The sequence below is a fragment of the Moschus berezovskii genome, chromosome 8, assembly GCF_049115385.1.
Source record: "Moschus berezovskii isolate FMDL1 chromosome 8, NW_MosBer_1.0, whole genome shotgun sequence".
In the NCBI taxonomy this organism is placed as follows: domain Eukaryota; kingdom Metazoa; phylum Chordata; class Mammalia; order Artiodactyla; family Moschidae; genus Moschus; species Moschus berezovskii.
In genome coordinates this window covers 28,984,685-28,990,839 of record NC_142467.1, presented here as the reverse complement: position 1 = coordinate 28,990,839, position 6,155 = coordinate 28,984,685, and the positions used below count along the sequence as shown (strand labels likewise).

Below are 6,155 nucleotides of genomic sequence, written 5' to 3'. Positions count from 1 at the left end.
GACTCCACACACCACAAGGAAGATTGAAGATGTCACGTGCCACAACTAAGACTTGGTGCAGCCAAATAAATAAATAAAAATAGAATATTAATAAAAAGCTCTGGTTTGTGGTAGGTGCTCAATAAATTTTATACTTTCCTTTTTCTCCTTTTGTGATTAATTCATAGTTTTATTCAAATACTAATTACTCGTGGAGCCCTGCTGGAGGCTGAGGATGCACTAACGACAGACTCTGCACTAAAGTACTCTACAGAGTACATACTGCCAGTATCATACTTTGCCATGCGTGATATGATGAGAGGAAGTATATGAAGGTTACCTGATTTACTTTAGTTTGTTGGTTTTGGTAGGCCAACTATGCATTTATAGAATCACTAACTCAATGGACATGAGTTTGAGCAAACTCCAGGAGATAGTGAAGGATAGGGAAGCCTGGGGAGAAGGCAATGGCAACCCACTCCAGTACTCTTGCCTGGAGAATCCCATGGACGGAGGAGCCTGGTAGGCTACGGTCCATGGGGTTGATAAGAGTCAGACACGACTGAATGACTTCACTTTCACTTTTCACTTTCATGCATTGGAGAAGGAAATGGCAACCCACTCCAGTATTCTTGCCTGGAGAATCCCAGGGACAGAGGAGCCTGCTGAGCTGCTGTCTATGGGGTCGCACAGAGTCGGACACAACTGATGCGACTTAGCAGCAGCATCAGCAGGGAATCCTGGTGTGTGCTACCATTCTTGGGGTCAACAAAGAGACAAGAGTTAGCGACTGAACAACAAGGTTAATTATAAAACTTAAAACCATCTCGAATTAAAAAAAAATTGTTAATATGATGTGGTGGTGTTGATGCATGAAAAGTGTTTCTAATTAGTGAATAGAATGAAAAGGAATGCATTCTCATCTTTGTATTACAGATTTATGTTTTTAACGTTGCTCTTGACTTTTGAAATGGCACACTCTGTGGAGCACTCTCTTTCTAAATAAATTCACTTCTTATCCATCATTATGTCTCTCACTGATTCTTTGTGATGAGACATCAAGAACCTGAGCTTCATTAATTCCCAAAACCAGTAACTGCTTGGATCTGCTCTTTGGGACTCACGGAAGGTCTAGGAGACAAAAGCCTTTTTCTACAAACAATAACTCGGGGAAACACTTAATCCTGAAACTCAGGAGCAACTGATTTCCAACAGACGGAAGGGCAGGGATATGATTCTGGGTCACCACCCTTATTTCAATATTACAGTAAAAGTATTCGTCTCAGTTCAGTTCAGTCACTCAGTCGTGTCCGACTGTTTTTGACCCCATGAATCACAGCACACCAGGCCTCCCTGTCCATCACCAACTCCTGGAGTTCACTCAAACTCATGTCCATCGAGTTGGTGATGCCATCCAGCCACCTCATTCTCTGTCGTCCCCTTCTCCTCCTGCCCTCAATCCCTCCCAGCATCAAAGTCTTTTCCAGTGAGTCAACTCATCGCATGAGGTGGCCAAAGTATTGGAGCTTCGGCTTTAGTGTCAGTACTTCCAATGAACACCCAGGATTGATCTCCTTTAGAATGGACTGGTTGGATCTCCTTGCAGTCCAAGGGATTCTCAAGAGTCTTCTCCAACACCACAGTTCAAAAGCATCAATTCTTCGGCGATCAGCTTTCTTCACAGTCCAACTCTCACATCCATACATGACCACGGGAAAAACCATAGCCTTGACTAGACAGACCTTGGTTGGCAAAGTAATGTCTCTGCTTTTTAATATACTATCAAGGTTGGTCATAACTTTCCTTCCAAGGAGTAAGTGTCTTTTAATTTCATGGCTGCAATCAGCATCCACAATGATTTTGGAGCCCAAAAAAACTGACACTATTTCCACTGTTTCCCCATCTATTTCCCATGAAGTGATGGGACCAGATGCCATGATCTTTGTTTTCTGAATGTTGAGCTTTAAGCCAACCTTTTCACTCTCCTCTTTCACTTTCATCAAAAGTACTCGTCTATTAAAAAAAAAAAGGTTTATGTTTTTAAAATAACTGGGTAAAGTTGGAGACACCCACCAGCTGAAATTCTCTCACTGCCCCATGCTTTTCAAAAAAGCAAGTGGATAATTTTAATTGGCAGTTATCCAATTAATTTATATCTACGGTTGCTCAAACATGTTAGGACATTCATCTTTACTATTGGTATCTTCTTTAAAATTGCATTTAAAGCTATTTTACAGGCAGTAAAATCTCTTTTAAGAGTTTTGGGAAACGAAGGTAAAGTTCTATTACCCCTCAAAATTTCCTCAAGCCCCTTTTTAGTCATTCCCTTCCTCTGATTACCACTGATCAGGGTTGTCCCTTTTTGGCTCAGATGATAAAGAAGCTGCCTGCAACGTGAGAGACTTGGTTTAGATTCCTGGGTCACGAAGATCCCCTGGAGAAGGGAATGGCTACCCATGCCGTTCTTGCCTGGAGAATTCCATGGACAGAGGGGCCTGACGGGCTATATAGTCCACGGCGCTTAAAGAGTCGGACACGACTGAGCGATGCACGCGTGCACACACACACAGACACACACAAAGTACTTTGAAATAATTATAAACTCACAGGAAATTGTAAAAATAGTACATAGAGTTCTGAGCATCCAACACCTAACTTTCTCCAGTAGTGACATCTTACATAACTGTGGTACAAGATCAATACCATGCTCTGTATGTTTGAAGGCAGGTTTTCCTTTCACTTCTTTGCCTGTGTTTACTCACTTCTTTTGACACAAATTTAATTCTGTCGTGTTAAAAGGAGCAGATGCTAGTTTTCCCTCGGATGTCTGCCGTTGTTATTTTCAGTGTTTCAGTTGGATCACCCCTGTTACTCCCTGCATTTTCTCTAGTCTTTTTTTTTTATTCCACCACCCCGCGCCCCAATTTAATTCTGCTTGAGCTTTGTGCCAGACGGTACTATTGTTAATTCTCCAGGTCCTAACTTCTTTAGCGGTCAGTAAGTTTTAAAGGTGGTCGTGCTAGTGCTTAATTGTGCTCACAGTACTTTTGCAGTGTGTGTTCTGAGAGCCTGCACGGTTCTCCAACCTCTTGAGAACACTCTGAAGCTGCTGCTAAGTCACTTCAGTGGTGTCCGACTCTGTGTGACCCCCTAGACGGAAGCCCACCAGGCTCCGCCTTCCCTGGGATTCTCCAGGCAAGAACACTGGAGTGGGTTGCCATTTCCTTCTCCAATGTGTGAAAGTGAAAAGTGAAAGTGAAGTCACTCAGTCGTGTCCGACCCTTAGCGACCCCACGGACTGCAGCCCACGAGGCTGCTCCATCCATGGGATTCTCTACGCAAGAGTACTGGAGTGGCTTGCCATTAGGCGCCCTGAATGGTTCAGCTCCGTTCTTGCCCTACCTTTCTCCATTAGGCATCCTTTTATTTTCTAGATATTTGGTTGTTCGTTGGAGGAGAGTACGCTGAGACTCTTGAAGTCGCTGACAACCCCTCCCCTTTCTCAATGCGCCGCCTTTGTGCTGCGCTGAGAGAACCCACCGCCGCCTTGGGGTTCTGGAGGCCAGTGAGGTGCGGGGCGGAGCCTCGGCGGCGGCCGTTGGAAGCCCCAGGGAGGTCACGCCCCCCGGCCCCGTCCAGACGCACGCGGCCCACGACGTCAGCCGCCGGCGCGAGCCGGTCCCGGGGTGCGCGGGAGACGCAGTGCGCATGCTCCCTGAGTCGCCTCAGGCGACGGCAGCTGAGGGCGGGCTAGGGCTCTTTCTTGGTGGGCGTCCCTGTTGGCTGATTCTGCTCCTCTACCGCTGCCCCGTTTGCCCCCGGGGGCCCATTGCTCGGTCCTCGCGATCGCTGGCAGGGCGGTGGGTCCCTCCCCCCAGCTCCCCTCCCCCAACCCCGTCGCCCCGCCCCCGCTGGGCTGGGCGGCCGGGTCTGGGGCCGAGCGGAGCGGGGTGAGTATTCCCACAGCTTTTGCCGGCGGTCTCTTCCCCGCTCTCTTGCTCGCGCGGGCGTCACACAACTCGTGAGATACGGGGGAAGGGAGGGCGGGGGTGGGCGGGAAACAGCCCAGCCCTGAGCAAAAGGGCGGGGCCGCGGGGCTCCCGCCAGTGAAATGCAGGCCGGGCCGGGCTGGAACCGCGGCGCGGGGACGTGCTGCCACCGGGTGTGGACCCCACTCCGGGGCCACTATCGTGACCTTACCCTCTACTTAGGTAGTACCTACCTACCCCGGGTTTAAAGCCAGTCCCCGTGTAGAATGTCTTTGCCTCCTAATCTTGAAACAAAGGATATTAATGTACTGGGATTCCATTAGTCAAGTATTATTTAACATGAAGGAATTATTATTAAGTAATAGGGATTTTTCTTCCAAGTAACCTGTCTACTTACAGTATCTGAAATGATGGATGGGGGATGGGCGGGATAAAGGACTGTTCAGTTCAGTCGCTCAGTCGTCTCCGACTCTGCTGCTGCTGCTAAGTCACTTCAGTCGTGTCCGACTCTGTGCGACCCCCATAGGCGGCAGCCTACCAGGCTCTGCCCTCCCTGGGATTCTCCAGGCAAGAACACTGGAGTGGGTTGCCATTTCCTTCTCCAATGTGTGAAAGTGAAAAGTGAAAGTGAAGTCGCTCAGTCGTGTCCGACTCTTAGCGACCCCATGGACTGCAGCCTACCAGGCTTCTCCATCCATGGGATTTTCCAGGCAAGAGTACTTTGCGACCCCATGAATCACAGCACTCCAGGCCTCCCTGTCCATCACCAACTCCCGGAGTTCACTCAAACTTATGTCCATCAAGTAGGTGATGCCATCCAGCCATCTCATTCTCTGTCGTCCCCTTCTCCTCCGGCCCCCAATCCTTTCCCAGCATCAGAGTTTTTCCCAGTGAGTCAACTCTTCGCATGAGGTGGCCAAAGTATTGGAGTTTCAGCTTTAGCATCAGTCCTTCCAATGAACACCCAGGATTGATCTTTAGAATGGACTGGTTGGATCTCCTTGCAGTCCAAGGGACTCTCAAGAGTCTTCACCAGCACCACAGTTCAAAAGCATCAGTTCTTAAAGGAATGTTAGTTACCTGATTTATAGAGCCAAACTTTTATGATAAACATCCTCCAAAAGGATTGCTGCACTGTCTTTTCAAAGTAGAGCCTCATCTAATAGGCCCACCTGTTAGAGACTCAATTATCTAGGGAACTGTGCTTTTGCTTGACATAGTATTGATTAGGGCCCAGGCATTGCAATTAACATTTTTTTTTTTTTTGTCTAATGTAGATGCAAATTACTTCTGACTGGGAGAAAAAAAATATGCTGAAGGTTATAGTTTTATTGCCCTATTTCCAACATTTTTTAAAATAATTTTTACCATTCAGCTCGTTACTTCATTATGAATTGAGTAAATCTTTGCCACAGGCTCACTTTGTATGAATTGTGTTTATAACGTTTCAAAAATTATACTTTGACAGTGGTCTCACTCTTTAGTAGTAAAAGCTTACTTTATACTTTAAAGAATTGGAAAGCATAGGCCCTGAGTAAGTACTCCACCTATCCTTCTTGCTTCTGAAAGGTCAAATATGGACAAGAGAGAACATTTACAAAATGAGCTTTTAAGTTTCTGAGAATAAGCAACCCCTTAGGAAAAACAAGTGGTTTAAAGTTTATATAAGTAATTTTTTAAGACTGGGCTTGATTTAATTATTGATATCTTTGAAGCCTAGAGATGTGTTCAGTTCAGTTCAGCCGCTCAGTCGTGTCTCACTCTTTGTGACCCCGTGAACCGCAGCACGCCAGGCCTCCGTGTCCATCACCAACTGCTGGAGTCCACCCAAACCCATGTCCATTGAGTCGGTGATGCCATCCAACCATCTCATCCCCTGTCGTCCCCTTCTCCTCCTGCCCTCAATCTTTCCCAGCATCAGGGTCTTTTCAAATGAGTCAGCTCTAGAGATGTGTTAGGGATCCTAGAGGCAGTGTTTGAGACATTAACATTATCAGGGAACCCTAATAACAACAAAATGCCCTAGAGATTGTTTGGTGATTAACAAGTGTCTTCAGGGGCCTTATTTCTGGGTATAAAACAACTGGAAAGTAGGGGAATGGAGAATAAATCCTACCTAAAAACATCCAAATTAGGGAGAGGCTGCTGAAAATTATGTGGAACCCGAGGGTCGTCTAATGTAACTGG

The 6,155-nt window shown here is 46.7% G+C and overlaps 1 protein-coding gene across 3 annotated transcripts in view; it reads left to right on the top strand.

Annotated features, from left to right (window-relative positions):
• The first annotated feature begins 3,817 nt into the window (after nucleotides 1-3,817).
• ATG10 (autophagy related 10) overlaps nucleotides 3,818-6,155 on the top strand; it is a 276,660-nt gene continuing 274,322 nt past the window's right edge. For 2 of the 3 annotated variants that reach the window (XM_088838497.1, XM_055428713.2), the window contains exon 1: nucleotides 3,818-3,929. The gene's annotated coding sequence lies outside the window, so the exon portion shown is untranslated. Of the gene's footprint in view, nucleotides 4,001-6,155 lie in introns of all 3 variants that reach the window. The other variant, XM_055428715.2, reaches the window with a different exon arrangement.